The sequence below is a fragment of the Protopterus annectens genome, chromosome 8.part0, assembly GCF_019279795.1.
Source record: "Protopterus annectens isolate FY-2018-M chromosome 8.part0, PAN1.0, whole genome shotgun sequence".
Taxonomy (NCBI): domain Eukaryota; kingdom Metazoa; phylum Chordata; order Ceratodontiformes; family Protopteridae; genus Protopterus; species Protopterus annectens.
Genome location: NC_056741.1, coordinates 11020154 through 11032194, shown reverse-complemented (window position 1 = coordinate 11032194; position 12041 = coordinate 11020154). Strand labels below are relative to the sequence as shown.

General features: G+C 44.9%; 1 protein-coding gene across 1 annotated transcript in view; it reads right to left on the bottom strand.

Moving 5' to 3' along the window:
• Positions 1-12041, bottom strand: part of TNFRSF1A (TNF receptor superfamily member 1A) — a 931685-nt gene that overhangs the window by 424884 nt on the left and 494760 nt on the right. The window lies entirely within an intron of this gene.

Here is a 12041-nt window from a genome sequence, read left to right as displayed (position 1 = left end):
CATAAATGTAGATGTTCGAATGTATTCACTGTTGCAGTCATTACATTTGGGTAATCTGCTGGCAGGTTGCCCTCAGTCGGCCTGATTAACAAAGTCTTGGGTCCTGCATCAGTTGCTGTCCCTTCTTCCATGACATCAGGTCGTCAGGGGTATAAAACATGCAGCCGACACAATTACATCAGTTTTTCTTGCCCCAGATGTAAGGTGTCCCCCTAATGGGGAGCAAAATAAAATTAAAAACACAAAAGTATACCTCCAACCAAAAGCAAATACACCAAAAAGGCTTTTAAGCATAGTAAAAGAAGGTAGAGAAAAACAGGGGGCTGGAGGGAGGGTAACCAGGACTGCAACAGTGAATACACTCGAGCATCTACATTTATGTTAAGTGTACACAACTGTACTATGTTCTTCGTGTTTCACTGTTGCAGTCATTACATTTGGGTAGATTCCCAAAGCTATGGTTGGGAGGATGGATTTATACAGCATTAGGACCAGCTATAAGGCCCTGCAAGACAGCAGTGGCAAAGCCAGCTCTGGATTTAGAGAAAATTGGTAAACGATAATGCTTGGTGAAAGTATGAACTGAACTCCAGGTAGCATCTTCTAGAATATCCCTGGTAGGAACACCGCTGAGAAAGGCTGCAAAAGTAGATGCAGCCCTGGTGGAATGACATCTGATCCCCTGGGGGATAGGTTTTCCATGGTGCTTATAGCAGAAATTAATGCAATGGCTTATCCATTTAGAAATGGTTTGTTTTGAAATAGCCTTTCCCTCTGCCCCCGCAGCAAATGCTACCAGCAGTTGTTCAAATTTTCTTCGAGGTTTAGTCCTGTCCAAGTAGGATCTATGTTGTCTGTGCCACATCCAATGAATGCAAAATCCGTTCCCCTTTGTTCTGTGGATTGGGAAAGAAAGTTGACAAATGAATGGACTGATTAAGAGCCACACTGGATACCACCTTGGGCATGAAGGATGGATTGGTGTTGAGTGACACCCTGTCCGCATGAAAGATGATGAAAGGCTCCACTGTCATAAGGGCCTGTAACTCAGAAATCCTTCTAGCTGAAGTGATTGCTAGAAGGAAGGCTGTTTTCCAAGAAAAAAAATTTAAGTCTGCAGTAGCAGCTGGCTCGAAAGGAGGTAGAGTGAGTTTTTCCAATACAAAGGTAAGGTCCCAGGCAGGGTTTGGAGCTCTCCTGGGTGGTCTCAAGTTTCTGGCCCCTCTGAGGTACTGCTAGAGCAGAGGATGAGAGAAGAGGGGAGGTTCTGTGTTATAATGAGCTGAAATGGCTGAGGCATGGATTTTAATGGAGGAAAAAGACAGGCCCTTGTGAAGCATCTCAGTTAAGTATTGTAAAATCTGAGGTAAACTGGGCACTGCTGTACTCATTCCATGAGATTGATTCCAGGCACAGAATCTTTTCCATTTGTCAGCATAAGATTTTCTAGTACCAAGTCTTCTAGCCTCCAAAATGACATCCATCACAGGTTTACTGAGAGATGTGACTGGTGAAATTAGTTGATTAGCCATGCTGCAAGATTCAGAGTTTGGAGCTGAGTGTGCAGAATTTGATAGTTCTGCTGAGACAGTAGATGAGGTGTCTGAGGCAGGTACCACGGAGGAAGGTGTGACATACTGTGTAGAAGCGGTTACCAGTGTTGGCAAGCCCAGTCTGGAGCAATCAGAATCATTTTCAGTTTTTCCTGCCTGACTTTTAGTAAAACCTTGGAGAGCAGAGGCAGAGGTGGAAAGGCATAGACTGATAGGCTTTTCCAGCTGGAGGATAGAGCATCCACTTTCCAAGCTTTTTTGAGATGAATTCTTCTGCAGAATTTGTCCAACTGATAGTTTTGGGGAGAGATAAAAAGATCTATGTCTGCGCTCCCCCATCTTTGTGTCACCATGCTGAAGATTTGTGGATCCAGTTTCCATTTGTGTGGGTCCATAAGGTTTCTGCTTAGTTTGTCTGCCAGAGTATTTTGCTTCCCTGGCAGGAATTGAGCTTGTAGATGTATTTGGTATGTCAAGGCTGTGTTCCACAAGGCAATGGCTAGTCTGCAAAGGGGGTAGGAGTGGGTACTCCCCTGCTTATGTACCACATAACTGTGGTGTTGTCCGTCTTTATCAGTAGTTGTCCTGTATGAAGAAAGTCCTTGAAGGCTGTCAAGAGCATTCTGTACAGCTAGTATTTCTTTCTGGTTGATATGTAGGTGCATTTGAATTGGGCTCCATTCACCTTGAATGCATCTCCCTGCCAGATGGGCCCCACAAGCATAGTCTGATGCGTCTGTAGTCAGGGTTTTTGGTGGCAGGGTTAGAATGAATGACAGTCCCTTGTTTTGGTGACAGGCCTCTACCCAGCATAGGAACTCCTGTTGCAGGCAAGGAATGAGAGGAATCATTGTTTCCAGGCTGTGACAATGCTGACTCCATAAGCTTTTTAGGTACAACTGAAGTTTATGCAGTCTTGCATATGGAATTAGTAGAATGCAGGAAGCCATGAACCCCAAAGCCTGCAGAATTTGTCTTGCAGATAGCTGGGTTTTTGTGGTCACTTGTTTGAAGTATGTCATCAATTGAATTTGTTTGTCTGGAGTGAGGTAAGCCATCTGGGCAGTTGTATTCAAGCTTGCACCCAGGAAAGTAATTATTTGAGAGGGTACCTGTTGTGATTTCTTTTCGTTTATGGTGTACCCTAGGCATGTTAGAAGCCTTTTTACAAATGCCAGATGTTGAAGAGTGTCCTTGTTTTCTGCCTGAATTAGACAATCGTCCAGATAAGGATAAATTTGAATGTTTCTTTGTCTGCAAAATGCAATCACTGGTGCCAGGCACTTTGTAAAGACCCTGGGCACAGTAGATAAGCCAAAGGGCAGTGCAGAGAACTGGTAATGCAAATAGCCTGCTTTGAAGCAGAGGTATCTTCTGCAAGATTCCCTGATTGGGATATGCAGGTAAGCCTCTTTTAAGTCTAGAGTTACCAACCAGGCATCCTTGATCAGCATAGGCAGTAACTGTTGTAGAGTCAGCATCTTGAATTTTGGAATGTCCAGGAAGGTATTTAGAATGGATAAATCAGAATTGGATGCCATGATTTGTCTTTTCTGGGTACCAGGAAAAGTCTTGAATGAAAACCTTGTCCTTTTTCTTTTTCTGGTACTGGTTGAATAGCCCCCATATCCATGAGGGACATGACTTGTTTCTGGGCCTCTGCCCACGGATTTGGAGGCAGATCTGGCCATCTGTTGGGAATTGGCAACGTGTGGAAATGAAATCTGTATCCCTGAGATACTATATTTAAGACCCACTTGTCCTGGGTAATTAGATGCCCATTTTGAGCATGAAGTGCTAGTTTTCCCCTCAAAGGGGATGCCAAAAGATAAGTGCTTGAAAATGGCAGAGGAAAGTCATTGAGACTGTTTGCTGTAGGGGGGGGCTTGCTACTTCCAGATTTGGAGGTGGAGGCACCCCATTGTTTTGTTCTGTAAGTTCCTTGTGACTAAAACCTGGAACCTTTGGAGTGTCTGGGTTTGTTCTGAGCGGCTCTGTTGGGTACTGGAAAGGACCAATTCTTAGTAGGCCAGTGCCTACTGAACCTGGGTGGCTGCACTTGTAGGAAATCTTTAACAGTTTGCATAGATGTAGCTTTGTCTTCCATCTTTTTCAAAACTTCTTCTGCCTTATTACCAAATAGACTGTCCTGTTGTAAAGGAGCATCCAACAATTTAGCTTTGACATGATCAGGCAGATTTTGCTCCTTGAGCCAAACATGCCTTCTTATCACAGATCCAGTTACGGCGGCCCTGCAAGAGGCCTCCAAGGAATCAAAACCGCATTGCAAATTATGCTTTCCAACTTGTTCAGCTGAATGCAATAAATCCTGTAACTCTATTTTCCACACAGTCAGAAATCAACATCATTTTCTGTTTAAGTAAGCCCATGACATGCTGCTGATATTTAAGCATATGAAATTGACAGTTTAAAGCCCTGATTGCCAGGGTTGCAGACATGTAAACCTTCTTACCCAATCTATCCAGCGCCCTGGAGTCTCTATCAGAAGGGGTAGGACTTTTAGCAGTAGACGCCTTAACACCCTTGGGACCCTGAGAAATTGTTTCAGGATCAGCAGTAGTGTTTTTGAAAAGAAACTTGTGGGAGTCAGGAACCCTGTAATATCTGTCTGGCTTACTAGGAGCCGGAGGCCGAGAATCAGGAGCCATGCTGGATTCTGAGAAAACATCATCAACAATGTCTAAAACAGGAGGTATAGCCAAAGGCCTATGATGAGGAAGAAGGAAATCCCTAAAACTCTTTTTGGATTCTGAAAAATCCTGACTCTCCCAATGAAAATGTTCCCTTAAGGTATGCAAAGTTTCTCCAAAAGAAAAATCCTCAGGAGGATAAGCAGAAGGGATGGATTCTTCTGCATCAGAGTCTTCATAAGGGGGAACAGAAAATTCATGATCAGAAGAGGAATCAGAAGAAATGGAAACCTGATCTGAAGATTGGGAACCCCCTGATCAAGGTAATTAAATCCTCAGTCATTTTGATCATTTGCTTTTTAGGCATAGGGACCTGAACACGTGGCTCATGCGTCATTTTTTAGACACAGAAGTTGGTTTTGGCCTTGTTTTTGATGATGGTGTTGGTTTAATATACAAATCTTTAGGCCTGAAAACACCCTCAGAAGCCGGTGCCTGCTCAGCGGCTCCAGACCCATCTAAGGGAGAGACATCCACAGGTTCAATACTTAAAGAGTCTCGCGGCATACCAGACTGCGAATGAGTCTCAGTAGAGGCCTGCGAATCAAAAGTAACGAGCATCAGGGGCTGCATAAGCGCCTCACTGAGTACCGGCGACTGGCTTAGGAGAAGCTTTGTCGGTTTTGGACCTCGACAGTCTGTCTCTGTCTTTTTCTTTGCGTTTTTTGTGAATTCCAGTAGTTGGATGCTAACCGATGACATTTCTGGATAGTTAAATCTTGAGCCAAAATATTTAGAAGCAAAAATATACCGACGCTTAATAGTGCGCTGGTTAAATTTAGCACAAAACTGACAGCAAGGCACATTGTGGTCAGGGCCTAGACAAGGGATACAGTACAAAATGAATATCCTTATGAGGTATTTGCTTCCCACAAGTAATACAATTATTAACTTTTACTGACATCGGTAAGGAGCAAGAAAAAGTTTCCCCAATGGGGTACTTAGCTTTAGTTGAAGACTTCGATTCTGAAACTCGAAAATGAAAATTTAAGGAGTCGGCCGACCGGCACTTGCAAACTGCTTCAGCTCTGGGCACTGTACGGCAAGAAAGACCGATTAAAATGACGTCGGCTGCATGTTTTATACCCCTGACGACCTGACGTCATGGAAGAAGAGACAGCAACCGACGCAGGACCCAAGACTTTGTTATTGCGGCTGACTGAGGGCAACCTGCCAGCAGATTACCCAAATGTAATGACTGCAACAGTGAAACACGAAGAACATCATGCTGGAGGGACAGGTTCATAACCCAGAGACTGCCCATGTAATGGAATAGACTTCCCATACATGTCAAGCAGAGCACCTCACTGGCCCTCTTCATGATAAATCTTGATGAGTGGATTGGAAATAGAAAATTCACCCCGGGGATCACTCCAGTGGCTCTACTCAACAGAGACACTGGGAACTAAGGTCAGGTGGCACAATGCCAGGGTAATCCTATGGTTTAGGCTTGTAAAGGCTCCAGGGCCATTAGCCTAGTACACACCTATGAACCTACGTAGTTACTTAGCATGTTATATTGTCAGCCTCCCCATAGCACTCACTGTTCCAGCCATGTTCCCCATTACAGTTATTTAGCATGTTATATTCTCAGCCACCCCGGACCACTCACTGTTCCAGCCATGTTTCCCACTGCAGTTGTTCAGCACGTTATACACTCACTCTCCCCGCAGCACACCCTGTACTAGCCATGCTTCTCTCTCACTTGTAGTCAGTGTACTCCTACAGCCTCTCCTAGCCACTGTGGTTAGTCACACAATGTAAATTTGATTCACTGAATGGACTATTTACACAGTCCCTCTGCAGTGGTCAGTGTATTCCTTAAACAGCCTCCATTGTATTCAACATGCTACATGCACAACATGCTTACAACAATAATTTTTAAATAATTTTTAATAAATAAAGATATTGGGGACCTACAGACACTGGATCCTACCCAGTTTGGCTTTGTTAAGGGCAGATCCTGCCTCTTAAACCTGGTTGATTTCTTTGAAACAGTCACCAAGGCCATTGACGAGGGGAAGGTGGTCCACACAGCCTACCTGGACCTCGCAAAAGCCTTCGATACAATACCCCACTCAGGCATTATAGATAAGCTCACCAGCTTAAATATAAACCCTTATGTCACTAGATGGATTGCAAACTGGCTCAAGGACAGTACCCACATGGTTAGAATTGCTGGAGCCATGTCAGACTCCAAACCAGTTACAAGTGGTGTCCCACAAGGCTCAGTCCTGGGACCTCTCTTGTTCGGTATATATTTCTCGGAGGTACAGGCCAACATGGAAGGACTGTGGCTGACCAAGTTCGCAGATGACTGCAAACTGGGCGCCATAATCGACTCTCCAGCCGACACAAGCATCCTCCAAAAGGGCCTCATAGAAACAGACAACTGGTGCCAGAGCCATGGCCTCAAGCTAAATGCCAAAAAGTGTATAGTCATCCCCTTTGGCAAAAACAAAGTGCACACAAATTACCACATAGGTGGTAATCCATTAAGTACAGAAGAAGTAATTAGGGACCTGGGGATCCAAGTTGATAGCAATCTCTCATTTGACAACCACGTGGCTAAAGTGGTTAGAAAAACATTTTATATAGCCCACATAATCATGAAGGGATTCACATCTAGATCAGGGGAGGTCATCGTGCCTCTTTACTCATCCCTCATCAGGCCCATAATTGAGTACAATGCCCCTTTTGGGATGTACCTTACCAGACACCTGCAGCAACTGGAAAAACCCCAAAAGTACCTCAGCAAGAGGATCAAAGGGCTCAAACAGATGCCATATGCTGCGAGGTTACTGGCGTCGTCTCCAGTTCAGCTGGTCAATCTGGGTATCTTGAGACAATGCTACAACTGTCTCATGTACACAGACAACCCTCTCCTCGTCCCAACAAACAAAATACATGTGAGAGATGCAACTATATAGCCAAACTGGAGGCTGAACTCTCTCAACTCAGGGCTGGCATGACCAGACAGGAGGAGATGGCAACCACACACACAAAAATCCCAGTCCCACATAGACCTACCACAACTGCAAACCAAACACATAAAAACACAAAGACATACTCGGAGGCTCTAATAAAAAACTTACCAAAACAACAGAGGCTCCCAAAGCAGACATCCAAAAATCCACCACCTCAAAACAAAACACATGCAACACATACTTCAATAATCATTGTGTCGACCAATCGCAGCCCATAAGGCCAAACACCTTGCCTGATACACTAGTAATAGGTGACTCCATAGTCAGACACACTGATGTCCCACTGACCAGGCTGAACAAGGAGAAGGTGACTGTGAGCTGTCTATCGGGAGCTAGGATCCGCCACATAACACACGCACTCAGGTCACTCCAAAGCAAGTACAAATATGACTCCGTCATTGTCCATGCTGGTGTGAATGACCTGAGACATACCTCCCTGGACTACATGAAAAGAGACATAGAGGAGCTCTCCGATTATGTAGCCCAGGCTGGTATGACCCTGACCCTGAGCAGCATCTTGCCCTCACCAAGAATGATACCACAATACAAAGACAAGATGATCAGCTTTAACAATTGGCTCAAGTACTGGTGTCATTCTAAGGGGATCCATTGTCTGTCTGCCTGGGATGATACGTCGGGCAAGCCACGCTGCTTCGCAAGGGATGGCTTACACCTGTCACCACTGGGCTTCCGGATATTGGCTAAGGCTCTTGCCACCCCATAGTGCCTTTTTTAGGCAAGGCTCAAAAGACAAACCCACCTCCTTAGAAAACAAAAATGGAAAAAAACTAAGGGTAATGCTGCTCAACGCCAGAAGTCTAAATCTCAAGATGCAGGCACTTGATGCACTCCTCAGCATGGAGAACATCGACATCTGTGCAGTAACTGAAACCTGGTTCAAGGCTCCTGAGAGCACCCCAGCACTACCAGGCTATACCTCGTATCATGCTTTTCGGCCCCAAAACCCGGGCCGAACCACAAAGGGAGGGGGAGTGTCCATATTCATAAAGGACACCCACACCTCCAGGTTAGTAGCAACACATGAAGCATCAGAGACCATACAGGTGCAACTAACCATAGGCAAAACTGCTATACAACTGGTAGCATGTTACAGACCACCCTCCCAATCTCAAGAACCCCACTCAGCCTTCCAGAAGACATTGGAGGATATGAATGTATCACAAAATACCATCATACTGGGAGACTTCAACTACCCAAACATAGATTGGGTACATTATTCTAGCCCTAATACCCTAGCCCAAAGGTTCCTGGAATTCATAAATTCAAATGCACTGGAACAACTAGTCACCTCTCCCACTAGGGGAGATAATATACTAGACCTGATCATCACAAACATGGGGACAAAATGCTCCACACCGGAAGTATACCCCTCACTAGTGAGATCTGACCACACATTAATCACCCTGGATATACATATCCCACCTCCACCCCCAGCACAAAAGACCACAGTGAAAAACTTCTCAAAAACAGACTTCACCCTTCTTAAGACTGAGATGGTATCCTTTAAGCCCACTGTGCCAGTGGATACCACATCCCACAATGCCGAATCCTTCACAAATGCTTTCTATGAACATCTCCAAGAATGCATGGATCATGCAATCCCAAACAAATCCAAGTCTCTCTCCACCAAATGTAAGCATCCTGTCTGGTGGACCTCAGCCATAAACAAATTATACAACAAAAGAAGGAAGCTACTGCACGTCAGAGCGAAATCCCATGAAGGGAAGACATGTCTGATCAACATTAGCAGAAAACTACGTTCTCTCATAAAAACATCCAAGGCAAACTTTGAGAGAAAAATCGCTAAGCACACTAAAGATAACCACAAAGCCTTCTTCAGCTATGTTAGAAACCTGGGCGGAAACCCTCAGATATGCTCAGAGTTGGTTCACAACAACTAAAAATACACTGAACACACAGATATTGCTAACATTCTGGTTGACAGGTTCAGTGCAAATTTCTCCACTCCTTCACCCCCAAAAGAAGAAATACTTATCCCAGCTGAATGTAATCTCCCTGTCATCTCAGATGTCCAAGTGAGAACTGCCCTAAACAAAGAAAAAAACACAGCATCAATGGGACCTGACGGTATCCCGGGGTGCGTGTTACGTGAACTCCAATAGGAGCTAAACCCACACATAAAAATGCTATTTAACCTTAGCCTTACTTTGGGATATGTACCTGAACACTGGCGTACAGCAACAGTGGTCCCACTCCACAAGGGGGGTGCCTCTACAGACCCTGGAAACTACCGCCCCATAAGCTTAACTAGCCTGGTCTGCAAAGCTATGGAAAGAATCATTATGGAACTCATAAACAGAGACATAGGGGACCTACAGACACTTGACCCCACCCAGTTCGGCTTTGTAAAGGGCAGATCCTGCCTTTTAAACCTGGTTGACTTTTTCGAAACAGTCACTAGAGCCATTGATGAGGGCAAAGCAGTCCATACAGCATACCTGGACTTGGCTAAGGCCTTCGACACAATACCCCACTCAGGCATCATAGATAAGCTAAACAGCTTAAAAGTAAACCCTTATGGCACTAGATGGGTTGCAAACTGGCTAAAGGACAGAACCCATAAAGTTAAAATCGCTGGAGCAATGTCAGACTCAAAGCCAGTCACAAGTGGTGTCCCACAGGGATCTGTCCTGGGACCCCTCTTGTTCGGCATTTATTTCTCAGATGTTAAAGCAAACATGGGAGGGCTGTAGCTGACAAAGTTCACAGATGACTGCAAACTAGGTGCCATAGTCGATACACCAGCAGACACACACATCCTACAAAAAGGCCTCACTGAAACGGACAACTGGTGCCGTAGTCACGGCCTTAAACTAAATGCCAAAAATGTATAGTCATCCCTTTTGGAAAAAACAAAGTACCCACAAATTATCACATAGACAGCAACCCACTGAGTACGGAAAAAGTAATCAGAGACTTAGGGACCCAAGTAGACAGCGACCTCTCATTTGACACCCACGTTGCCAAAGTGGTTAGAAAAACATTCTACCTTGCACACCTCATCATGAAGGGATTCACATCCAGATCCAAGGATGTCATTGTACCCCTATATTCCTCCCTCATCAGACCCATGATTGAGTACAATGCCCCATTTGGTATGTACCTCACCCGGCATTTGCAACAGCTGGAGAGACCACAAAAGTACCTCACCAAAAGGATCAAGGGTCTCAAACATATGTCTTATTCTGCCAGAATAAAGAAACTTCAGCTCTATTCAGTAGCATACCGCCTGCTCAGAGGTGATCTCTGCCTGACGTACAAGGCCATGTCCAATCAGGATCTGATGGACATGCTCCACCTCAAAAAATCCAAATCCATCAGGACCACGAGAGCTAAAGACTTAAACCTCGGCACAAGTATGAATAGGACATGCTGGAGGGATAGATCCATAACCCAGAGGCTTCCCATGCTTTGGAACAGGATCCCAGTTCGTATTAGGCAGAGCCCCTCACTGACTCTCTTCAAGAGAAATCTTGATGAGTGGATGGGAGATCGTAGGTTTACCCCAGGGGTCACATCTGTGTCACTGCTAGACAGGGGCACAGTAAACTAATTCTATTATATAAGGGGGCCTTCATTGTGTCACTACTAGACAGAGGCACAGTATTCTAGATTTATTCTGTACATTTTTGTACCATTTCATGGGGTGGCAAAAGCCACATCACTATGGCTAGGCTTACAAATGCCCCAGGGCAGATAGCCTAGTACTATACTATGAAACTATGAAACTATAAAGAAACTCCAGCTCTACTCAGTGGCATACCGCCTGTTCAGAGGCGATCTGTGCCTGACGTATAAAGCCATGTCCAACCCGGAATTAATGGACATGCTGCACCTCAGAAAATCCAAATCCCATCGAGCTACGTGCTCGAGAGACTTGAACCTCAGCACTGAAATAAATAGGACATGCTGGAGGGACAGATTCATAACCCAGAGGCTCCCTTCACTCTGGAATAAAATCCCAGTCCAGGTTAGGCAGAGTCCCTCAATGACTCTCTTCAAGACGAATCTTGATGAGTGGATGGGAGATCGTAGGTTTACCCCGGGTATCACTTCTGTGTCACTGTTAGACAGAGGCACAGTATACTAACCTCAAAAAAGGGCATAGCAAAATAAATTTAAAATGGGTGGTGAAAGCCAAACACATTCTGGCTAGGCTTATAAATGCCCTAGGGCAGATAGCCTAGTATGAACCTATGAACCTATAAGTGTACCAAACATGCTATGATCAGTGAGTCACTTAAAAACGCAATGCTGTTCGCATGCTACAGTACACACACACAGACACACATAACAAGCTTGCACTGAGTGCACTAGACAGTATCATATACAAACAGTTCACTTATGCTTTTAACATGTTAGACACACACACACACACACACACACACACACACACACACACACACACACACACACACACACACACTCCACTTTTTACAGTCCAACTCACAGTGTCTCTGAAACGGAGTCAAAGTACTATAAAATAGCCATCACTGTAGTCTGTTAGAAGGCTACATCCACATGCCTGTGTGTGTGTGTGTGTGTCTGTGTACATGAGCATGCACCAACACACACACACACACACACACACACACACACACACACACACACACACACACACACACACACACACACACACACACACCTCTCAATTAACTGTACTGAGCCTACTACAGGTCGAGTCTATCTGATGTAGCCACTCTGCCATAACCTCTTATGTATTTAATGCACTACAGATGAAGCCTCCC